Genomic DNA, 26761 nt, shown 5'->3' on the forward strand with positions numbered 1-26761 from the left:
CCGGTCTTCTGTGTCGCTCGCGCTGGGAGATGGAGACTGAAGCTGTTCCTATTCGGCCATCTTCGATATGGCATTTTAAAGCAGAGACAGAAAGCTGAGAAAAGGTTCAGAGCTGCCCTTGTGTAGGGGGACAATGACGGGACTGTGAAGTGCCCACATGTACCCTGGAAGAGATGGAAGAGAGCTGAGCCCAGAGCCAGGAGGCATTCCTGGGACTACCCTGACAAGAGACAAGGTGGTCACAGTGCTGAAGCCACAGCATAAACAGCTTTGTTGGGCATCTAATGGAGGGTGGTTTACAAAATAAAAGAAGAGCACAACCAACTCCTGAAGTATCCAATAGAAGAAGTCAAAAATGTTTGCTGTAGCTCAGAACATAGCATAAGAATCTCAGGAATGAACCAGACATTGGTCAGGCACAGTGGCTCATGCCTGTAATACCAGCATTTTGGGAGGCTGAGGCGGGCGGATCACCTGAGGTCAGGAGTTCAAGATCAGCCTGACCAACATGATGAAACCCCGTCTTTACTAAAAATACAAAAATTAGCCAGGTGTGGTGGTGCACGCCTGTAATCTCAGCTACTGAAGCAGGGGAATCACTTGAACCCAGAAGGTGGAGGTTGCAGTGAGTCGATATCACACCACTGTATTCCAGCCTGGGTGACAGAGTGAGACTCTCTCTCCAAAAATAAGTAAATAAATAAATAAGCCAGACATCCTACAGTAAAGATCTGGGAGGAACCAGGGGCCCAAAGGACACCCCAGGAGTCCCCCATCTCCTCTCCACTACTGCAAGGGCAAGTGGTCCCCTTGTTTCCCCTCCCCATCTTCTTGTTTGCCACTTTGGGACCTCGAAGTGGCAATCTGTAAAACAAATCCCTTTCCTGAAAAAAAAACATTAAACCAGAGTGTAAAATACTATTAATTAACCGGTTAAAGTCTCCACCATAAATTATTTCTCTGTTTGTCAGGGTCAGGGCTTATGAGGAAGATTAGAATTGGAAGAGACAACCAAGAACGTTCAATTACTTGTACATCAGAGTTGTCTAAATGTAAATTTGTAGCACTAGCATGACACTTAGACTTAATTTAATTCCATCTATTGCAGTTCATTGTTCATATGTAATTAGTACACACTTAAAAATACATGTTTAAGATATGGGTACCACTATTAATGAAGTGATCTGAAATGAAAAGTATTCTGAACCAGAGTAAGAAATCATATGTTCCATGGCTGATGCTGTCACTGCTGCCAACTGGCCCTATAACCTAGGGCAAGTCATTTAATTTCCCTGGGCATTAATTTTCTCCGGAAAATGAGGAGACTGGACTAAATCATTGCTAAGGTCAATTTTGATTTCTGATGTCTATCATGTGAGTGCTAAAATAAGGCCTGCTGAGATGATGGTGGTTAGATTTGCATTAATCAAGAAACAATGATAATAAGTGTAGAACCATTTAGTGAGTTCAGGCCATTTGCCTGGCACAAAGTAAGTCATTTTATGTAGGTTATTTGTAATCATCTAAACAAACCCATGAGGAAATAGAAGTTCAGAGAGGCTGTAATTTGCTCTATGCTACACAGTTGGTAAGTGGTATAGCCAGGCTTCTAACTCATGTTTTCTCTGAAGTTTCTAAATTATATACAATAGTACTTATTATCCATCTTTTTATAACTGTTTGATTTCAAGATACCAGCTTGCAGGGATTATTAAAATCCTATATATCCTTCAAGCTCCTCATTCTCTATGAGGCTATTTTTTATAGCATTAAGGCAAAGTAAGCTATGTCCTGAGCTTGTGAAGAACTCCGATCATTCATTTAGTGCTTTTTTCAAAGCTAACACATTTTTCTAATCTCCTCTAACTATCTCCTGTGTACTCCCAACAAAACTATACATGCTCTGAAGGAATGCCAAGAAATGCTTGGGAGGGATGTGGCATCAACAGGGGTGGAACTCAAGTGATGAAAGTAAGGTGCCTACAGTCAAAACCTCAAGACGTCTTACTGTCAGGATCACACCACTGTGTAGGGTTACCTCAGCCCATTCCTGGTCCTGTACAGTCCGTAGCAGCTGGTGGAAAGTTAGTTCACTGGGATGATCTGAAGTTCAACAATTTTAGTTCTCAGCTATGATGCCTACTGATTTGGCTGCCAGTGAAATCCAACATAGTGCCTGGAAAATCAACCTGGTGAAAACAAAACTGAAGTTCAGAAGCAGAGTAGAGGTAAGCCAGAGTAGAAATGCTTTCCTTGGTAGCATATTTGTTTTTTGTTTTGTTTTGTTTTGAGACGGAGTCTCGCTGTCTCACCAGGCTGCATGCAGTGGCGTGATCTTGGCTCAGTGCAACCTCCACCTACCAGGTTCAAGTGATTCTCCTGCCTCAGCTTCCCAACTAGCTGGGATTACAAGCATGCACCACCACGCCCAGCTAATTTTTGTATTTTTAGTAGAGACCGTATTTCACCATATTGGCCAGGATAGTCTCGATCACCTAACCTCGCGATCCACCCACCTTGGCCTCCCAAAGTGCTGGGATTACAGGCGTGAGCCATCGCGCCCAGCCTGGTAGCATATTTTTATAGTATAAGGGATCACCAAAGAGCTGAAACAAGAAATGAGAAGCTATATTTTTATTCAGTTATTCCCTGGAGCTAAAAGACCAGTCATACAATGTTGTAAATGGAAAGATTTTGGAAGCAACTCTTATAGATTGACCTATGTGTGTTAATGCCATAGCAAAATATCATAGACTGGGTGACTTAAAAAACAGAAACTTATTTTCTCATAGTTCTGAAGGCTGGAAGTCCAAGTCAAGGTGTCATCAAGCTTGATTTCTTCTGAGACCTCTGTCCTTGGCTTTCAGATGGCGGCCCACTCTGTGTGTTTACATGGTCTTTTCTCTGTGCTCATACATCCCTGGTATACCTTTGAGTGTCAAAATGTCCTCTTCATATAAGGACACCAGTCGGATTGGATTAAGGCCCAATTTAATTGCTTTATTTTAACTTAGTCACCTTTTTAAAGACCTTATCTACAAATGTAGTCATATGCTGAGGTAATGACATTAGGGCTTTAATATGAATGAGTGGGGACCTTGGGAATTCAGTGCATAATACTGTGAATCTAGAGAATTAGAAGCTGTCACATAGACAAATATACTCATGGTGGCTAGCAGAATGCCATGCATGTTAATAAATAAGTATATTTATTTATTCATGTTTCAAGATTCAACTCTGACAATATCTAAGTAAACAATAAATTTTTGTTGAATCAATATGATTGATTCAACGAATAAATTTGTTTACTATCTTGAGTGGTCACCATCACGCTATGTGAATAACACAACTTAAGGGTTACTTAGCTGAGATACAAATTAATAAATTACTCCCGTCTTTCTTATTTAAAAGTTAGTATTTTAATTAAACAATTGAATTTAAGCAATGTTACAAGTTAAACAGATAAATCTTATTTAGCAAGATCTTTCTTTAGTAAATATCTAGAATTGAATATGTTTCTCGCTTTTTCTTCTTTATTAGCTTTAATCAGACCTAATTCGTATACTTAAAAATGGAGGACTAAATATTTACTACCATTAAATCCTATACTGATGCGAAATCACCTTTGGACTGACTCTCTGATTTCACATTATCATAAAGCAGAACATATTTTATTTAGCTGAGCTGCTGAAAAGGTTCTGCATTATGAGTACTTATTTTAAGTATTTATTGAAAGCCTTAGGGTGATAATGGATAGTCTTCAATTTTTATTTATTCATTGTATTTTTAGCATTCCACATATTTTCATCAGCCAAAATATCTGGGCCTTTCCCCTTTGCTCCTCGGCCCTAAGATCCCTTGATTCCCTTTTTTAATATGGCAATAAAAGGAAAAAAAAAAAAAAAAAACTAATTTTGTAGATTTTTTTCTTTTACGATTACAACTTTTTTGTCTGGATTCTGCTTATTTAGGTAGTATTTTCCCACTTGGCTTTAAAAGTAAAATAGCCCATCACTCATCAATTACTATGAAAAAAGTCATTGTTTAAACATGAGATTCAAATTGAATAGTTTACCCTTAGCTACAGGCCAGCAACAGGTGAAGTCACTGTGTAAACAAAGGTCCTCAAATATATGCTTTTGGAAATGTATATATTCTTATTTTTTAAATTTATCTTTACATTTTCTTTTTATTTGAAATATTTGAGTCACGTTATAAATTATGAGATTCAATAAGTATATTTTTATATCAAATAGAATTTCTTACTGTGTTTTTATAAGATTAATTTATAGTAGCACTTAGCAAATAGAGCTTGTGTCAAGTTTAAAAGACCACGAAAGACATAAACTTGAATAGAAATAATCTAATCGCTAATTTTACAGATGAAAAATTAAAGGCCAGATAGTAAAGGTAAAATTGTAAACAGAGGAATTATCTTGAAGTGTCTTTCATTTTTAGGTTCAGAAATTATTTGAGAAATGTGTTCTGGACAGGATCTTTGAGAAACAAGTAGGTGTGATTGCAGGTAATCATGCATAAACCAAAAGCATCAAGAATTAATTCAATAGAAGTGAGAATTGAGGTACTAGTAGCAGGTTTTGAAGCAAGTGTGTGTTTGAGGTTTGTGTATTAGAAGATGGGGAGTCAGTTGAGAAATGGTACGGAGAAAGTTCAGTGTGACAATTACATAGTTTGTGACAATGCTGGTTGACAAAATGGACTAATAATAGAAGAGTAGAGATAAAAACACCTGTAAGAAAAGGACAATCTTCGATTCGTTTGTAAACTCACTTGGTTTTAGAGAAAGACCACAGTAATGCACACAAAGAGAAGAAGGTGAGTCCACACAATGTGGTAAAGAAGAATACAACAGGATTGTGTCATATATTCATATATATGTTACAAGTTCTAATAACAATTTCTTGACACTAAAATTAATCATGTTGAATTTTGTTAAAGAAAAATAAATTATTATAAAGAATGTAGGGAAAAGGCCATGAAAGAGGACAAAGATGGTTACAAATTGAAAACATCCCAAATTTGGTAATATTATTTGTGTGGCATAAATGAACGAAATCAACTCGCCTTTCATAATAATTCCTTGGAAAATACTTCATAGAAGTGGTTTAAAATTAATAAAAGGTGGTGGTCTTTAAAAAAAAGAAACGAATATGTGTTTATTTAGACTATATAAAAAGACTTTCACCTTTTGTACTTTCAGTAGATAGCCAGTCTCACAGAAAGTCTTATGTCTTAGATCTGAGAGCTGGTCTACATGACAGCACATATTTGCAGTGATGAAAGCTAGGGGGAAAATTCTCTTGGGTTTCACATATCCTTTGTACCAGAGTCATTTGCCAACATCAGAAGTCCATTTTTTTCCCAGTGGTGTTTATGATAAGGAAGAAGCTTATTGTTTCATAGTATGCATTTGCACGTTGTTTGGCTGCTAAGCATTCTACCTCAGAGAACTTTGAGATGGTGGGAAAGCTCAGAATCTAGTCACTTGAAGTAGGAAAACAACTCTGATGCAGTATCCCTCTTCTTTTCATTTTCCTCAACTGATCAGACCCCTATGGTGTTTTCAACTCCGGAAGTGTGAACAGCAAAGCAAAACTAAAACATCGGCAGGGCTAAGGATATGCCTAGTCTTAGTCTGTTCTTGTGCATTCAATCATTGACTGTATAACGTTTTCTAAAAAGGGAATATATCACAATTAAAGGCTGAGAAACTTAGTGGAAAAAAGAACTATCATAATTGTGGTTAGGGAAATGACTTATTTGCATTTTCTAAGTGACTGGCCCCAGGTCATGAGATTTTACGGCTTACCTGAGTAAAAATATTCTGTATTTGTTACCTTGTCCTTTTTATTTTTTAGTAGAAACATTAGTTTATAGGAATTAGTGTCAAAATTCCAAGAATTATTTGATAATACCCTGCAGTTGGTTGAATTACATTTCCTAAAAAACCTGTGCTGAAATTATAAACCTGGATACATGTGACTTTAACCTTATTTGGAAATAGAAACTTTTAAGATATAATCAAGTCGAGGTAATGTCACACTAGATTGGGTTAGGTCCTCAATTCAAGGACTTGTTATCTTTATCGGAAAGAGAGATTTGGAGACACATCCACAGAGACACACAGAAGGAAGATAGCCATGTGATGACAGAGGTAGATGCTGGAGTGATATAGCTACAAGCTGAAGAATGCCAAGGATTACTGGAAACCACCAGAAGCTAGGAAGGGCAGGGAAGATTTCGCCTCTAGAAACTTCAGAAGGAGCATGATCCTGGCAACACCTTGATTTCAGACTTTTAGTTTCCAGATGATGAAAAAATCTATTTCTGCTTTTTAAAGCCATCCAAAATGTGATGACTGTTTATAGTAGCCCTAGAAACCTAACACACTCTCGGAACTATAATTTTCCCCTGACTATAAATTACGCACCCATTATTATCTTATAAAAATTTTTCTCATTGCTAATAAAAATACACAATTTCCAACTTTTGTATATAGAAGTTGTTGATGTATCTTTTTAAACTTCTAGTAACCTTAAGGATTTCTGAACAGAATATGTAAATTTAAAGAAAAAAACATTTAGTCTTCTTAACGAAATCAATGTTGATTGGGTGAAGACAAACATCCTCATTGTCCCCTGCAGTCTGTCCTCTTGGCCTCTTCCTGTGAGCAACCAAGAGTAAATCATAGAGCTTGTTACCTTACAGTGAATTTCAGAGGAAGATGATGATGATGGTGGTGATAATGATGATGATTGTGATTACTGGAAACAGGAAAATTCATATCTTAAATTTTTGTTTGATTATAATTTGTTAACATTTACTGGTATGTATTATGTATAGTATACAGGCACACACACAAACTCCTTCGAATAAACAGTATTATGTTTCCCTTTCCCTTTGTCTTAGCTTGAGTTCCCCAGAAAATAAGCCTGAAATAAAAGAGTATGTGTGGAATACTTTAATGGAGTATATGAGACACAAGAGAGGCAATACATGGAAGGAAAATAACATTTTATCAATTAGATCAGTTTAATAGGAAGTTTGGGCAATTCTAGAATTAATAATTTATGATCAAGAAACTCCTCTACATCTTCAACAATCTCAGTTAACAACCTTCAACCTTTTTGCCTGAAATAACCTAAGCTCTCCGTAAAGGTCACTACTTCTCTTGCAGCCCACCCGAGCAAAGGCCACTTAATCTCTCACACTCCATATGTTATAAGGCCTAAGTGAGGTCAGGATTCTTCTTCCTTCCTAATATCATATTAAAGCACACTCTCTTCAATTTATGAACCCTTCCCTTTGACTCTCACCATCTTCCTGTCCATTCCAATTCCTGCCAATGATTACAGTGAATTCAGCATCACACAAAGGACTCACCAAACACTACCAGTTCCTGAACTTTCTAGTTTCCAAAGACCTTCCCCTTACACTTGAGTTCAGCCATTTCCTTTCACTGTTTTCTCTTAACCATTTTGTTTCTTGTGATAGGGTGTCACTCTGTTGCCCAGGCTGGAGTGCAGTGGCATGATCATAGCTCACTGCAACCCTAAACTTCTGGGCTCAAGTGAGATTTCCATCTCAGCCTTTCAAGTGGCTGGAACTATAGGGGTATGCTACCATGTCAAGCTTAATTTTTACTTACTGTAGAGATGAGGTCTTGCTATGTTGCCCAGGCTAGTCTCAAACTCCTATCCTCAAGCAATTCTTCTGCCTTGGCCTCCCAAAGTGCTGGGATTATAAGATCTTGCTGTGTTGCCCAGGCAAGTCTCAAACTTCTAGCCTCAAGCAATCCTCCTGCCTTGGCTTTCCTAAGTGCTGGGATTACAGGAATAAGCCACCATGCCTGGCCCTCTTAGCCTTTTATTTTCCCAATACTTTAAACAACCTTGCCTCTATACCTCACTTGTGGAAGCCCAAATGTGAATGACCTCACTGATCCCCTGTCCGAGCTGTTTCCTAGAAAGCTGACTGTTGTGTTTGAGTTGCATTATGAACAGGCCCGTGTGGCAAAAAACTAAAGGCAGCCTTTAGCTAATAGCCAGTTAGGAACTGAGGCTCTTAGCCCAACAGCCATGAAGAACTAAATCCTGCCAACAGCCATGTGAGCAAGCTTGGAAACAGCTCTTTCCCCACATGAGTTTTAAAATGACTGAAATCCTGGCTAACACCTTGATTGAAATCTTGTGAGAAGCCCTGAGCCAGACATACCCAGATATGTGTGCCCAGATTCCTGACCCACAGGAACTGTGAAATAACAAATGGTGTTTTTTAAGCCACTAAGTTTTGGTGTAATTTGTTACTCAGTGATAGATAACAAACAAAGTTTATCTGCCCCCTTACCAAAGTCATCTGTCCCTCTGGCAACTGAATTGTATGCTAGAAACTAATGTTTTGTGATTAGGTAACTGGCAACTTGGAAGCAATGGGGGAGCCTCTAAGAAAGTCATCATAAAAAAGAGAGAAAGTAGCTGAAGGGAAGTCATGTATACCCCATGACATACCCTGTAAATGCATCTAAATTTCTACTTAAAAGTCAGCTCTTAAGGACTTGGTGGTCTAGTCAAATAGTATATTATGAGTAGAATTACACTAATGCATTATTTGAGCTCTTTCTGAATTATCTGAGCAATTTGGTAATATTTACTTTTTCATATTCTCATCCTTCCCCTGCTCAGTTTAATTTAATAACATTTCCATCTCATTATCCTACTCTCACCAATAGGATGTATCATATCTCAAATACTTCTTTGCCACATTTTCATTTTCTGCTATTGCTTACACCTACTATGATAATGATACTAACAAAGGATAATGGAAAGGCCCAACCTTAAGCAGGAGCAGGTCGCTATTTTTATCCTTTTTTTCTTCATGCCCAGAGTCCACTGTTTCCATTTAGACAATGTAAATATTTTGATTTCTCTCTTCTAACTTTTTCCTAGGATTAGTTTGCACTGTATTTTAAGGGCTTATATTCAGAATCTCTCTTTAAAATGTTATAGTTCAACCAATTTATGTATCAGTCTATTGATCTCGTAGCATAATTATAGCATAGCATACATATGGCACTAGTTCAATCAGTGACATCCATAAAACATTGATATAGTATAGGCACTAATAACATGAATGAGTTACTTTGTTTTTCAGTGTCTCAGTTTACTGGTATGTGAAATCGGATTGATAATCCCTTTCACTTCACACAGAGATTGAGAGGATTAAATGAGTTAAATACTTAAATCACTTAGAACAATGACTAGCACATAGAAAGGCATAAGTGTTTGCTGCATGTACCAAATATAAACTTTCCACAAACAGGATTAAATTTTATAAACAATTTCCATTTTTCTACATACATTATCTCACTTGATTATGACAAAAAAAACTACTGAGTAAGAAATGGCAAAGGTTATTGTACTCATTTTAGAGATAAAGACACAAAGGTTAAAAAATAAATAAATACCAGCATCAAATCTCCAAAGTGTCAGGGCCAAGATATGAATCTAGATTTTCTTCTGGAAACTTTTCTGAAGCTTCTTCTGCCTGTTTTAGAGAGGTCAAGAGGTGCCAACATATGATTTTATTCATGAGGACTCAATGAGTTGTGATTTTCCTACCCTCCACCAGCACATAGCCAGCTCAGCCTTTCCACTGGGGAACATGGTGGGGTGTGTGTGTGTGTGTGTGCGTGTGTGTGTTCATTATGGGAATTCAACAAAGAGTTGATGTGAATATTTGTGAAGAGAGAAAAAATTGCCGTAAGATTTGGAATTCCTTTTGGGTAATCATCATATTGTAGTTTCTCAAGCATGGAATGATGTATATCCATTTCCTGGTGGAGGTTGTGGGGGATTTTTTTCCAATATCAGACACTAACATAGTATTTTGTGGCCAGTACTCAGGGATGTTGGAATAAAGATGCTCAGGACACCACTTCTCAGGCTTTCTTCAAAGTGTAGTTTTGTTTTATGTTCATTTTAAGAGATGAAAATTTCCAATCTCACCATTTGATAGAGTAAAATAAAACCCATAAAATAAAGCAGAATGTACATGTCATATTTTTACAGCACTTCAATGGTGTTTCTGGTTTTAACATAAGCTAATGCATTGTTTTTAGCTGTACAAAAATGCAATAACACAAAAGAAAGAGCTTGTACTAATGGAAGTGAGTAAGCCACGTATTAATCAGTTCATCTAGGGAGTTAAATCCCTTTGTTCTCACTCCCACTAAATGCAGCATTGCCAAGAGTCATAGGTATAACAGTTACAAAATATCAGAAGACTATAATTTTTTAAAATATCCAAAACCTGTTTTTAATGTCTGGATTTGATGTATTTTATATTTTACTTTTTTATTTTTTATAGAAAGTCATTGTCAGCAGAGAGCTATCAGGTCCTAGCGTTTTATCTGTAGCACCGGTGAAAGCTCCGCCTCCTACTTACGGCTTGTGAGAGTTTCTTTCCTTTGGGGTGGTGGCTGGTGCCAGAATGAGAGGAAATATCATGCCCTCCGAGAGTCAAGAGCAGCTGGTGCAGTTGTCCTGGTGTTTATGGAATATTATAGGCATAAAGGCACATTTGGAACTGGTTGAGGAAAGAACTTAATGCTTCTTTCTTTTATCTTTATAATCCACTTTCCTAGCAAGGATTATCCTGCCATTCATACTAAATATAGCAAATGCAGATTAAAGGAAAAAAAAAAAAAAAAAAAAAAAACAGCTATGTTGCCACAAGGTGCTGTGAGAATGCAATGCATGTGTTAGATAGATAAACTGTCTTTTCTCAAATGAAACAATAAAGGCACAAAGAAACTTGTTCAAATTGTTTTTTTTTTTTTTTTTCTGTGAACAATGAAAGACATTTTTGTAAGAATTAACCAGAGGGAGTTGTACATCTGGAAAGCGGTGAACACATAGTTTCTATTTGGGAGAAAACTAACTTTATTGCCAAAAAATTATGCATCTGTAGTATGATCCAAATTTGTCAAGCTAGGAGTGTCATAGAAATTTGCTACCAGAAATTTGCATTAGATAGTATTTTCATGATTTATTTTTGATAATATCTTTTTTTGTTTAGACAGAATTTTTATAGCGTGTATCTAGTGAAGAGCTACAGAATCTTAAAAAAAATAAAATAGTAAAGTATCAACATGGCAAAACTAGGGTCATAATGGTGACTTTAAAAAAATTTCCCTACGGAAATGAGGTCTCAGGCACTTTTTTGCAAGTCACAGAAAGTATTCCTTAGTGTTGGATTGTCTACTGTTTTATACTCTCACCCTTCCCATTATTCCTTATTATTTTTTCTGGAACACTTTGGGGTCTATTGTCCACTCTCTCAATGAACATCAGCATTGTGACTATTACAGGGCATTCACGTCTGCTTTATTAATTTATTAAATGATTAATTTAAGAAACAGTGAGAAGTGACTCTGGTCCACAGATTTAGAAAGGCACTGAAAATACAAAGATGAGGACATGTCTGGATAACATAGCAGAGTGAACTTTTCCTCCAAAACATAGAAATGCTGTATAAATGAAAACTATTAAAGATTATATGGTCAGACTCAAAGAAAAAAAAAATTTAAAAAGTTGTCGCATGCGGGAAGCAAATAAAGAGCACAAAACCAATGCATTAAGATGGAGCTGAACTCAAGGTGGGCATACTGATTTCCAACAATGATTTAAACTTTAGCCGGTGAGAGCACAGGTTTGATTCTCAAATACGGGTTCAAGATGAGGCCCTCATACCTTGAAAGGCACAAAGCCTTCATATAAACTCAGTAACTATGGACATAATCCGGTCATTCTCCTGGAATGTGGCATGGAAGTGTTCCTTCTACAAATGACTCGGGCGTTGAGAGGGAAGAGTGACCTACCAGAAACTGGAACCCAAGCCCACCCACATGCAACTAAATTTGAATTTTTACTTGCGATGTGTTGAGAGTAAATTTTGCCTCCTTGCAGAGGCAAACTGGAAAAGTATGTGTATACTTGCATCCAAAATGCAAGGTACTCTCAGAAAAGACAATGCCTACTAGAAATAATTATACCATCATAAATCACTAAAAGTTACCGTAATGAAGTAAACACCTAGGATAGGGTCAATAGATGCACTAAAGATAAGGCAACTGGAATTCCTTCATAATATTTGACAATGCATTATGTGAAATAATGTTTTAACTTTTTGCACCAATATTTTAATCTTTTCTCAATTTTTTCTTTAAAAATATGTGGACTCTTAATTCTCATTCCTACATATGTCTATCCCATTGCTTGAATTGAACTTCAGTTAAAGAAATGTCAAATTCTGGAATTTTAAGAAAGATTTCACATTTTTTTGATGACTCATTCTCTCAACAAATATTATGGAGAGCTATGGTGTATCAAGCACTGTGCAACATGTTAAAGATACAGCACTTAAAATGATAATGTTAATGTGGTTGAAGATGTAAGTGAAGCCTATGAGACAGGGAGAAAGGTCAACAAGAAATTATAATTCAGCAAGATAAATTAATGACATAAACAACACAGTACACATTGCTCTTGACCTAACCTGTCTTTTACAAACTGGGAAAGGTGTTGAGTTTGCCCTGGTCAAGTTTTTGAATTTAATGTTTAAAAAAAAAAAAAAAAAAGGATTTTATGGCATACAAATAAAATAAGAATTCTCTTGAATAGAAATCACTGGTCAAATTAGCCTCACATTATGTTCTACAAGAAAAACTCCAGAATATTTGGCAATGTCTAGGAATCCTTGGTAAAGAGTATGGTATGACCCAAAATTTCATACACCTAAATTTTCAACCTTATGGAAAATTAATGAAAACACAACTTTACATATTTGAGACCTGAGAAAGTATATGCTATGATACACAATGAAAAAAAGTTAATTAAAAAGTACATTGCAGTTGAACCAGTGATAAACTAAAATAATGAATTTAAAAAAATGGGTTATAAAAAGATGTGATTCCAAAGAAATCATAGTTTCCAAACAAAAAGAAAGTATTAAAAATTATTCCCAAAGAGGAAAATATACTCTCTAAAGTCAAATTAGCAAGAATAATCAGGGATCTCTGACTCTTGAGATATCAAAATATTGATCGGTAAGAATGAGTTGCTAAATAAACACAGGAAAAAGGAAGCCAAAAAGAAAATAGTGGATCTTACCTTAAGTAAGATTGGCATTATATGAAGCTCTGTTCAACATAAGAAATACCTTGGCAACAACAGTGATAAGCGCTCATGGAAACAAAATTGCATAAAATGACCTCAAATTCATATTTTTTTCAAGCATTTTTTTTTTTTGCTAATTTGCAGAATGATGATATTTTATGTGCAAATTTCCAATTTAATTTAATTGCTGAGGTCAATTAGGCCAAAAAAACTACCTGATCAACTTTTCTAAAATTGATCTTGTCTATGATAAAATGTTTATTATGCATATTAAAAATATTTAAATTCTAGCTGACATAAAAGTTATTAATGAATATTTACTTCTTTTACTATCTTCTCTGTGGGTTTTATTAGAAAGTACCACAAATAAGCCTCAAAGACTACTTTGAGCAGTATCAACAGGTTCAGTAAATTTGGAACAAGAAGATGGAAATGACCTAAAAGATAGCCATCAATGGTTTAAAATAAGTGATCAATATTTTCCCACAGAACACTGGGAAAAATTAAAAAGCATTCATTGTCCATTTATGCAGTGTATATTATTATATTCATGTTTTGTTTATTAGAAAAGTCAAAAGATTGAAGAAGGTCAAATTTGTAATGGGAAATTTTAATGGAATCTTAGAGTAAATGTAAAGTAGTTGTGGAAAAATAATTCTTACCAGTGAGAAAAATAATCTAGGTAACAAATAACTGTTAACATGAACCAAAATTTAAAAGTTGTTTTCTTCGTTTATAGAAAGGAGAAGTCAACCATTTCTGTAATTGTGACAATATAACTGAAAAAAGAACTGTGTTTCAAAGTTATAAATGTAAACTCTAGGAGAATTAATACAGGCTATTTACTTTTTAAGTCATCAAGGAATAAAAAATGAACAGGAAAAAAGGAAGAACATAAGATAAAAAATAATGAATAAAGTAAACAATGGTGACTTAGAAATCTGAAAATAAAAATAATAAACACTATGCTTTTACTTAGTTATTTTTTAATTTCAACATTTATTTTAGAGGTAGGGGGTACATATGCAGGTTTTTTACATTGGCATATTGTATGATACTGAGGTTTGGGGTGTGATTGATCCCATCACCCTGGTAGTAAGCATAACACCCAACAGGTAGTTTTTCAGTCTTTGCTCTGCTCCCTCTGTCTGCCCTTTTGGGGTCCCCGATGTCTATTATTCCCATCTTCATGTCTACATACACCCAATGTTTAGCTCTCACTTATAAGTGAAATCACGTGGTATTTAATTTTCTGTTTCTGCTTTAATTTGCTTAGGATAATGGCCTCCAGCTCCACCAGTGTTTCTTCAATGGACATGATTCTGCTCTTTCTGTGGCTGTATATAATTTTGTGGTGTATATGTACTACATTCTCTCTATCCAGTCCACAATGGATAGGCATCCAGGTGGATTTCAAGTCTTTGCCATTGTAAATAGTCCTGTGATTAATATGTTAATGTGGTGCGTCTTTTTGGCGGAATAATTTGTTCTTCTCTGGGTATAAACCCAGCAACGGGATTGCTAGGTTGAATGATAATTTCGTTTTAAGTTTTTGAGATATCTCCAGACTGCTTTCCACAGTGGCTGAACTAATTTACATTCTCGCCAATAGTGTATCAGCATTCTCTTTTCTCCATACCTTGCCCGTATCTATTATTTTTTGATATCAGCCATTCCAACTGTTGTGAGATGATATCTTGTGGTGGTTTTAATTTGCATTTATCCGATGATTAATGAAGTGGAGTATTTTTCTGCTTGGACACTTGTATGTCTTCTTTTGAGAAGTGTCTATTCATGTCTTTAGTCCACTTTTTAATGGGCTTATTTGCTTTTAGCTTGTTGAATTAAGTTCCTTGTAGATTCTGGATATTAGACACTATTCAGATGCATAACATCTAAATATTTTCTCTCCATGTATTGGGTATCTGTTTCCTCTGCTGATAGTTTCTTTTGTTGTGCAGAATCTCTATTTTAATTAGGCACCTCTCATCAATTTTTCTTCTTGTGTCCTTTAAGGTCATATCCATAAGTTATTTGCAAAGGCTGATCTCTAGAATGGTATTTCTTAAGCCTTTTCTAGGCTTAATATAGCTTGAGGTTTTATATTTCAATTCTTAATCTATTTTGAGCTAACCTTTGCATATGATGAAAGGTAGAGGTCCAGTTTTAGTCTTCTGCATATGGCTGGCCAGTTATCTCAGCACCATTTATTGAATAGGGTGTCTTTTTCCCATTGCTTATTTTTGTCAACTTTGTTGAAGAGAAGATGGCTGTTGGCATGTGGCTTTATTTCTGAGTTATTTATTCCATTCCATCAGTCCAGGTGCCTGTTTTTCTGTTTGTTTGTTTTGTTCATTTTTGTATATTTTTATAGTACCATGTTGTTGTGAATACTGTTGCCATACAATATTGTATGAAGTCAGGTAATATGATACCTTCGGGCTTTGTTCTTTTTGCTTAGAAATGCTTTGGTGGCCTGGTGTGTGGCTCATGCCTGCAATCCCAGCACTTTGGGAGGCCAAGATGGGTGGATCACCTGAGGTCAAGAGTTCAAGACCAGCCTGGCCAATGTGGTGAAACCCTTCTCTACTAAAAATACAAAAAAAAAAAAAAAAAAAAAAAAAATTAGCAGGGCATGGTGGCAGGTACCTGTAATCCCAGGTACTTCAGGAGGCTGAGGCAGGAGAATTGCTTGAACCCAGAAGGCGGAGGTTGCAGTGAGCCAAGATTGCACCATTGCACTCCAGGCCTAGGAGACAAGAGTGAATCTCTGTCTCAAAAAAAAAAAGAAAAGAAAAGAAAAAGAAAAAGAAAAAGAAAGGAAGAAAGAAAGAAGGAAAGAAAGAGAAGGAAAGAAAAAAGAAAGAAAGAGAGAGAAAGAAAGAAAGAGAAAGAAAGAGAGGAAGGAAGGAAGAAAGGAAGGAAGGAAGGAAGAGAAGAAAGGAAGGAAGGAAGGAAAGAAAGAAAGAAGGAAGGAAGGAAAGAAAGAAGGAAAGAAAGAAAGAAAGAAAGAAAGATAGAAAGAAAGAAAGAAAGAAAGAAAGAAAGAAAGAAAGAAAGAAAGAAAGAAAGAAAGAAAGAAAGAAAGAAAGAAAGAAGGAAATGCCTTGGCTATTTAGGTTCTTTTTTGGTTCCATATGAATTTATGCATTTTAAAATAGTTTTTTATAATTCTTTGAAAAGTAACATTGGTAGTTTGATAGAAATAGCATCAAATTTGTAGATTGCTTTGGGCAGTATAGCCATTTGAAAGATATTGGTTCTTCCAATCCATGAGCATTAGATCTTTTTCCATTTGTCTGTGTCATCCATGATTACTTTCAGCAGTGTTTTCTAGTTCTCCTTGTAGAGATCTTTTATTTCCTTGGTTAGACATATTCCTAGGAATTATATATGGTTATTGTAAATGGAAATGCCTTCTTGATTTGGCTCAAAGTTTGGATGCCATTGGCGTACAGAAATGCTACTGATTTTTATAGATGGGTTTTGTATCCTGAGACTTTACTGAAGTTATTTAACAGTTCCAGGAGCCTTTCAGAAGAGTCCTTAGAGTTTTCTAGGTATGGAATTACATAGTCTATGAGGAAAGATAGTTTTACTCCTTTTTTTCCCTATTTGCATCCCTTTTGTTTCTTCGTCTGGCTAGAAATTTTAGCACTATGTTGAAAAGGAGTGGTGAAAGAGGGTATCCTTGTCTTTTTCCAGTTTTCAAGGGGAATGGTTCAAGCTTTTGCCCATTCTGTATAATGTTGGCTGTGAGTTTGTCATAGATGGCTCTTATTATTTTGAGGTATGCTTCTTTGATACCTAGTCTGTTGAGGATTTGTATCACTAAAGGATGTTAGATTTTACAGAAAGCTTTTTCTGTGTCTATTGAGATGTTCATATGGTTTCTGCTTTTGATTCTGTTTATGTGGTGATTCACATTTATTGATTTGTGTATTTTGAACCAGTCTTGCAATCCAGCATTAAAGCCTACTTGACTGTGGTATACTAATTTTTGATGTACTGCTGGATTTGGCTTGATAATATTTTTTTGAGTTTCTCTCTCTCTCTTTTTTTTTTTTTTTTCATCTATGTTCAACATGGCTATTGGCCTGTAGTTTTGTTTTTGTTGTGTCTTTGCCCTATTTTGGTTTCAGAGTGATGTTCACTTTATAGAATGAGTTAGAAAAGAGTCCCTCCTCCTTGCTTTTTTGGACTACTTTTAGTAGAATTGGTAGCAACTTTTCTTTGTATGTTTGGTAGAATTTGGCAGTGATTCTGTCTGGTCCAGGGCTTCTTTTTAGTTGTTATGATTTTATTGAAAAATTTAATTTAGGAATTCTATATTGGTCTATTCCGGTTCTCAATTTATTCGTGATTCTATTTAAGGAGGTTTCATATCTCAATAAATTTATCCATTTCTTCGAGATGTCCTAGTTTGTGTGCATAGAGATGTTCATAATAGTCACTAAGAATTATTTGTATTTCTGTGGAATCAATTTTTAATGGTACCCTTGTCATTTCTGATTGGTTTTTTTTTTTTCTGTCTCTTTTTCTTTGTTAGTCTAGCTAGCAGTCTATCGATCTTGTTTATCTTTTCAAAGAACCAATTTTTGGTTTTGTTGATTCTTTGTATGAATTTCTGGGTCTCAGTTTCTTTCAGTTCTCCCCTGGTATTATTTCTTTTCTTCTGCTAGCTTCGAGATTAGCTCTTTCTTTTTTTTTCTAGTTACTACAATTTTGATCTTAGATCATTGATTTGAGATCTTTCTAACTTCTTGATACCGGTGTTTAGCAGTATGAACTTTTCTCTTACTACTGCATTTGCTGCATTCCAGAGATTTTTGGTATGTTGTATTTTTACTTTTTATTTCAAAGAATTTTTTGGATATCTAACTTTATTTCATTTTTTATACAAAAATTATTCAGGAGCAAGTTGTTTAATTTCCCTGTTCTGTAGTTTTGAGAGTTCTTCTTGGTTTGATTTCTCTTTTTCTTCCACTGTGGTCCAAGAGTAGGTTTGGTACTATTTTGATCTTCTTGAATATATTGAGTCTTGCTTTATGGCTGAGCATGTACTTGATCTTAGAATATGTCCTGTGGACAGATGAGAAGAATGTATATTCTGTGGTGCCTGGGGGAAGTATTCTGTAGATGCCTGTTAGGTCTACTTGGTCAAATGTTGCATTTATTTCCAGAATTTTTTGTTGATTTTTGGCCTCTATAATCTGTCTCATGCTGTCACTTGGGTGTTGAAATCCCCCCACAATGATTGTGTGGCAGTCTAAGTCTTTTGGTAGCTCTAAAAGGAATTTTTAAATGAATCTTGTTGCTCCATTGTTGGGTGCATATATACTTAAGATAGTTAAGTCTCCTTGTTGAATCAAATTCTTTATTATTATGTAATGCTGATATGGTTTGGCTCTGTTTTCCCACCAGAATATCATGTCAAATTATAACACCCAGTGTTGGAGGAGGGGCTTATGAGAGGTGATTGAATCATTGGGGCAGACTTCCCCCTTCATGTTATTGTGATAGTGAGTTCTCATGAGATCTCATTGTTTAAAAGTGAATAGAACTTCCCCATTTGCTCTCTCTTTCTCCTGCTCTGACCATGAGAAGATGTACTTGCTGCCCCTTTGTCTTCTGCCACGATTGTAAGTTTCCTGTGGCCTCCCCATCTGTGCTTCTTGTACAGCCTGTGGAACTGTCAGTCAATTAAACCTCTTTTCTCTATAAAGTACCCAGTCTCAGGTAATTATTTATGGCAATGCAAGAACAGACTAATACAAATGCCCTTCTTTATTCATTTTTACTATTGTTGATTTAAAGTAGATTTTATCTGATATAAGAATAATGACTCTTGCTCTCTTTTGATTTTCAGTTGCCTGGTAGATTTTTCTTTGGCCTATGGATGCCATTATATGTGAGATGCACCTCTTGAGGATAGCAGATAGATTAGTCTTGTTGTTGTTTTAATCCACCTTGCCACTCTGTGCTTTTAAGTGAGGAGTTTAGACTATTTATATTCAAGGTTAATATTGATATGTAAGATTTTGATCCTATTGTGAAGTGTTAATTTCTGGTTCTGGTTGCCTTGTAATTTCTATTGTGTAGCACTTTATTGGGTCTGTGAGCTCTAGTATTGGGTTGATGGTAGCAGATATTGTTCTTTCTTTTCCATATTTCAAACTCCCTTTAGGATCTCTTGTAAGGCCAGCCTAGTAGTAACAAATTCTCTTAATGCTTGCTTGTCTGAGAAAGATTTTATTTCTCCTGGAGTTATGAAGTTTAGTTTGGCAGGATATGAAATTCTTAGTTGCTGTTTCCTTTCTTTAAAAATGATGAAAATATGCCTCCAATCTCTTCTGGAGTATAGGGCTTCTGCTGAAAAGTTAACTGTTAGCCCAATGGGGTTCCTTTTTTTGTAATCTGTCTTTTTTTCTGGCTTACTTTAAGATTTTCTTTTTTGGTGTTGATTTAGAGTAGTCTGATGATGACTATACGCCTTGATGATGCTCATTTTGTATAATACCTTGCAGGTGTTCTCTGTATTTCTTGTACCTGCGTGTCTCTATCTCTAGCAAGATTAGGAAAATTTTATTGAATTATTGCCTCAAACATGTTTTCCAGTTTGTTAATTTTTTCTTCCTGTCTCCCAGGACTGGCAATAATTTATAGACTTCATCTTTTTGCATGAGTCTTTTTACAAAGTCTTCTTGATGACTTTGTTTATTTTTTAAAAACATTCTCTTTATTTTCGGCCAGGCACAGTGGCTCATGCCTGCAATCCCAGCATTTTTGGAGGCCGAAGTGGGCCAATCATGAGGTCACAAGATCAAGACCATCCTGGCTAATATGGTGAAACTTCGTCTCTACTAAAAACACAAAACAGTTAGCCAGGCATGATGGTGGGTTCCTGTAGTCCCAGCTACTCAGGAGGCTGAGGGAGGAGAATGGCATGAAACTGGCAATTGGAGCTTGCAGTGAGCCGAGATTTCACCACTGCACTCCAGCCTGTGTGACAGAGTGAGACTCCATCTAAAAAAAATAAATAAATTATCCTTATTTTTGTCTGACTAGGTTAGTTTGAAAGACTGTGAAAGACTGTTCTTCAAGATCTGAAATTCTTTCTTCTGCTTGGTCTAGTCTATTGATTAGGCATTTGACTGCATTTTTATATTCCTTAAGTGAATTTTTCAATTTCAGAAGTTCTGATTGATTTTTAAAGATATTTATCTCTTCCTTCATTTTCTGAATTGGTTTAGTAGTTTCTTTGTATTGATTTTCAATCTTGTCTTGAATGTCATCGATTTTTTTGGTCATTCATGCTTTGAATTCTTTATCTGACACTTGTGAGTTTCCATTTTGGTTTCGGACCATTACTAGAGAGCTATTGTGATCCTTTGGTGGTATCACAGCATTCAGATTTTTCACGGTGCTAGGATTTTTACACTGGTTTCATTTGGAGATGCTGGCACTTCAAATTTTTATAATTATTGTAATGCACATAGAATATTTTTTTCTTTCTCGATATTATTATTTATTTTTTCTTTCATTTTTCTCTCCCTTGCTAGAGAGTGTAACTGTAAAGTATGTTGTGTAGGGTCTTTTCACTTTGCTTCTATGGTCCTGTGCACTTTTGTCCACAGGTTTTATATTGGTCTGGTTTTATACAGGTCATCCCTCAAGCCAGTAAAAAGCAGTAGATAAACTAACCTGAAGGTTGAACTGTAAAGTCCAATACAGTTGGGTGCTTACAGATGAGGGCCAGCAACAGCACAAGCGGATGAATATGTGCCTGGTGTTGTTTTTACTGTTGGGCACCTTCTGTTGTTTCAGATGATAGGCTGGACCTTGGAGTACTTGGTGCCATGTGCTTTCTATTCCACAGGAGTTGGGGAACACAGCCGGTAGCATGATGTCTTTTTGTAAAAGCAGTGGGAGAGGCTTTGCCTTTGGGCATTTGCTGGAGTGTATTGGTCATGGTGATGTCAGTTGGTTGGGTCTGTCCAAACTCAGGCCTCCTAGAGGAAATGGTCAGGTGCCAGCAGAATTGGAATGGAGTAGGTACTTCTCTAACTCCCTAGCCCCTAGATGGCCTGTTGGACAGCATGTATGAGTCCCGATGGGGCTGGATGGGAGGGAAGGTGGCTTAGGTGATGGCTGTGAAGGGAAGGAGTGGGCTGGTCACTAGGTCACTGGCTCAACTATCAGGTGGGGAGAAGCAGAACACATTGGCAGAGGGAGCGAGAGGGAAGATCACAGGCCTATGGCAGTAAGGTTTTTCAGAACGGCTCTAGGCCACAGCCAAAATGCTCAGTAAAGGGGTGTGGGTTGAGCGTACTGGAAGTCAGAGGGCAGAAAGGCCTGTTTGGCAAGACGCAGCAGGGACAGAGGCGTGCTCAAAGCAGTCTTGATGCCTCTTCAGAGGATTGCTGCTGGTATGCTAGAGGCTTGCAAAAGTGTTCAGGCTTTTTGTTCCCTCCCTAGTCTGGGGGCAGCAGGATAAGGGACAACAGTAACTGCAATGGCAGAGGGCTTATCAGTTGCCTCTGGGAGATACACCCCAGAGAAATGCAGAGCCTCCAACCAATTGGAGTAATCAGGTGGGGGTGGTATGGCTGTGCTAGAGTCCCAGGCCAGTGGGCCTTGCCTGGCAAAGAGTGGAGGTGGAGCTTGCAGTCTCTCCCTCCTCAGCACCATGGTTGGAGCCCTTATCCCAAGGACTTGTAAGAGAACCTGTCCTTCCTTGTTGACAGGGCTATGGCAGCTGGCACTGGGGTTCTCAGAGATCTCAGGCCCATGGGTCTCCTTATGGGCTTGGGAAGTAGTTCTGCCCAGAAACAAGGCAGATCTCTGTGTCAGTCTGGAGGCCTGGGGAGGGGTCAGGGGATATCTCCTATACTTAGGATTACAAAGATCTGTGGTGGAATTGTGAGTCCCTAAGGCTCTTCCTCACTGACCCTTTCCCCACTGTGGGGAGCTTCCCCTGGTTCTGCACTAGTCCTGGATGGATGGCTCTCCTGCTTTGCTCCTCTCTGCTCTCCATTGGTCCCTTTGCTTCCTTGATAAATCCTAGTGTGGCCTTTTGGATTATTCACTTGAACAGCTAATGTTCACTTGCCATTTTGTTTCCTTTCCAATAGAGTGGCATGCACCAGCTGCTCCTTGTCAACCATCTTGAAATCTCTACATTCTTTACTATTACAGTGAGGGACATTAAAATAATTCCTCATCCACAATATATTGAATTTACCTTAAATAAATATGCCTAGTTATGGGTGTTTTTAGAGTTTATAGAGCAGGATACTTTTCTGGCCCTTATAAACCTTATTATATAAAGGTTTTGAGAAGATAATTAGCTCACTGTATTAAAAAGAGAGAAAAATATGTAGATGTAATGGGTTATTACATTCAAATTAAGTTCAAATTATTTCAGTATGATTTATGAATTAACTTGCGTTATGCAATGATTCAATAGCTTTTCTTATTTTGTGCCTAGATTTATTGTATTATTTATTATAATCCAATAATATTTATTCAATTTTATAAAAATTGTCATTATAACATCATATTGAGTAAACTCCCATGTGCAGACATTAAAACAGTCAAAGCAGACTTATTATTTGCAAAGTATCTTTCTAGCTAATGAGCGCTGATTTCCCTTTTCAGTGAAAAATAAAACCAAGATGCGATACAGTTGAAAGGTATTTGCTTCCAAGCCAGGATGAGAGTTCAAGAGATTGTATAGGTTTTCAATATGTGTAAAGGAAAAGCCTGCTTTCAATTTACAGTAAACCCAATGTGGAACATAACTTGAAATGAGGTTGTAATGTGACCACTATCCTCTAAGCTATACTTTCCTGAGTGTCATGCTCCCTCTCGCCATATAGGATCTTTGCACAGCCTGTTTCTTGTGCCTGAGAGACACTTTTCCTCTACTTTCATTTGTTCAATCTCTACCATTTCTTTAGTTCTCAGTCATATGTCAAAAATTAATTCCTTAGGGAAGTTTTCCTTGACCTCTTTAAGAAAGCCTATTTTTCCTTTTATGCTCTCTGCACACCATTTTATTTATTCAACAAATATCTACCATACTTAATTGAAACCAAGACACTACTGATGGTAAGACATATTTTATTTTATTTAATATGTACTCACTAGGAAAGACAAGGAGATGCTAATTAAATGATGGCACAATGTTTTATAGTACTCAGAATTTTTATTTTACTTTTATTGAAAGAGCTTTCTTTGAAATATTTAGCCATAGATTTCTACCATATATCCATCGTATGCATATATAAAAGACAAATTTTATATGAAATATATTTCTAAAATACATTCAGAATACAACTTTTCCTAGTTTCTTTCAACTCAAAACAGTCAATATCTATATATTTAATATATTATTTTATTTAAACTATAAAAAGCATTGGTAATGTACTTCTCAAAAATTTGCTTCAAGTTCAAAGTCAGTTACTTTCTTTTGAGAGTTTGCTGCAATCATTTTCTTCATAGGTTTACATAGGTACTTTACCAATTTTTACCACAAACTTTCAAATTAAGGTTTTCTGATATGATCAGAACTTCTAATTTCTTCCTCAAATGAACTTTGAAGTGTTTGATCAAGCCACTAGAGATATACAACTAAGGTCAAGCATGTGTAGATAATGCAACCTATCACAACTTAGCTAAGTGAATGTACCACGTTACTGATTATAGTAGCCCAATATCCAAAATGTTAAACTATACCTTTTAGATTGATGAAATGTGCTGTGTAAATGTCAAGCATCAAGCCCTACTTTAAGCACTTTATGAGTATTAACTGTTTAAATCTTCATAACAACCCAATGAGGTAGGTATGATTACTATTCCCATTTCCTAGGTGAGAAATCAGAAACATTTATGAGGTTAAGTAACTTGCTGAACTTAATACATCCAGGAAGTGACAGAATCATTTACACAGTTGTAAACTTGTATATCACCTATAACTAAAACCAAGTTGTAATTTATACTTGCTGCTTTAAAAAATTAATTTTTTCCATGGCCACATTATAAACGCAATGAGAACATGGAACAAAACACAGTACTTAACATGGAACAAAACACAGTACTTAACTGAAAGCTCAACAGGTATGTATTGTAGAGTGAGTAAGAAGAGTCTCTGTAGCATCTTCTCTAAACTTAGCATCTTTCCTTCCCTGTTCCTTTCTGTTAACTTTGACTTTTGCAGTGTAGTCTTATGACTATAAGAGTCATATGTCTCTAATAGTCATATGTGTGTAATCTCTTATGAGAATATGTATTCTCTTATGTGGTATAATTTCATGAAAGTCAAAAATTTTTTCACTTGAAATTATCCTCCTTAATGATTAACAGAAATCCACAATTAGTGATTCACACTTTTGTGTTTGACATTTTTTTTCTTGAAGGTATTCTTTTTAGATGTAAGTATATGAGAGGTATAACATGGTAAATAATATTGTGTGAGTTTATTTGACTTGTCTGCCCTGTTGATAAAAAGATGGGTTTAACATGAGAACTCAAGATGCTTTCTGTGGGAATCAGTAGGAATTTGGTAAAGCTGAAAGTGTTAAAATCAAATTTCACCAAAACCAGATTGTTTTTCCTTTTTTATTGTACTTTAAGTTCTAGGGTACATGTGCACAACATGCAGGTTTGTTACATATGTATACATGTGCCATGTCGGTGTGCTGCACCCATCAACTCGTCATTTACATTAGGTATATCTCCTAATGCTATCCCTCCCCCCACACCCTCCCCACAATAGACCCCAATGTGTGATGTTCCCCTTCCTGTGTCCAAGTGATCTCATTGTTCAATTCCCACCTATGAGTGAGAACATGCGGTGTTTGGTTTTCTATCCTTGTCATAGTTTGCTGAGAATGATAGTTTCCAGCTGCATCCGTGTCCCTACAAAGGACATGAACTCATCCTTTTTTATGGCTGCATAGTATTCCATGTGTATTTCTTAATCCAGTCTGTCATTGATGGACATTTGGGTTGGTTCTAAGTCTTTGCTATTGTGAATAGTGCCACAGTAAACATGTGTGTGCATGTGTCTTTATAGCAGCATGATTGATAATCCTTTGGGTTTATACTCAGTAATGGGATGGCTGGGTCAAATGGTATTTCTAGTTCTAGATCCTTGTGGAATTGCCACACTGTCTTCCACAATAGTTGAACTACAGTCCCACCAATCAACAGTGTAAAAGTGTTTCTATTTCTCCACATCCTCTCCAGCACCTGTTGTTTCCTGATTTTTTAATGATCGCCATTCTAACTGGTGTGAGATGGTATCTCATTGTGGTTTTGATTTGCATTTCTCTGATGGCCAGTGATCATGAAGCCCACTTGATTATGGTGGATAAGCAGATTGTTTTAAATTTTTATTGAAGTATAACAGACATATAAGAAAGTGTACCTATCATAAGTGTACACTGGTGCATTTTCACAAAGTAAACAAACCTTAACCAAACACAGGATAGTATCACTGTCCTAGAATCTCTTGCTACTAACCCTGCAATAACTACCACTTTCTGACTTCTTTTATCATTGATTAGTTTTACCTGCTTTTGAACATTATACAAATAGAATCCTAAAGTATATAATCTTTTGTGTATGACCTCCTTCACTAAATTTATATCTGTGAGATTCACTTATTTTTTTCATGTAGTTGTAGTTCATTTATTCTCATTGCTGTATTGTATTCCATTGCAATAAACATATCAAAATCAATTTACACACTTTACCGTTGATGAGCATTTTCCACTTTGGGGCTATGTCAAACAACACTGCTATAAATCTTTTTTGTACCTTTTGATAAAAAGTAAGCAACAACTTCTTCTGGTTATATGCCTAGTAGTAGAATCTGGGGCCCATATAATATATGAAATGTTCAGCATTAGTAGATACTAACAAATATTTTACAAACAGATTGTACTACTCATCTTTTAGTTTTTTTTAAGAAGCACCCATCCTGGTAATCTTACCTAATCTAGAAGGACTTTCATGACACACTGAATGCTTTATTCAACATACACATATTGAGAACCTACCATGTGTAAATAATTATTAATAGCAAATTTTATGCTTTTGTATTAAAAATATGCTTATATATTAATTTCCCCTTGATTCCACATAATTGTTCTAAAATATGTGGTAGAGACATTATCATTCTTATAGTTAGATTATGAGGCTCAGGGAAGTTAGATGACTAGCCATTCACAACTGGTGAATGGTGATGTCTATATGTGAACCCAAAAGTTTTTTTTTTTTTTTTTAAGATGGAGTCTCACTCTCTTGCCCAAGCTGGAGTGCAGTGGCACAATCTTGGCTCACTGCAACCTCCGCCTCCGGTTTCAAGCGATTCTCCTGCCTCAGTCTCCTGAGTAGCCAAGAGGCAACCTCCACCACACCTGGCTAATTTTTGTATTTTTAGTAGAGACAGGGTTTCACCATCTTGGCCAGGCTGGTCTTGAACTCCTAACCTTAGGTGATCCACCCGCCTAGGTCTCCCAAAGTGCTGGGATTACAGGTGTGAGCCATCACTCCCG

Source organism: Piliocolobus tephrosceles, chromosome 2, assembly GCF_002776525.5.
Source record: "Piliocolobus tephrosceles isolate RC106 chromosome 2, ASM277652v3, whole genome shotgun sequence".
Taxonomy (NCBI): Eukaryota; Metazoa; Chordata; class Mammalia; order Primates; family Cercopithecidae; genus Piliocolobus; species Piliocolobus tephrosceles.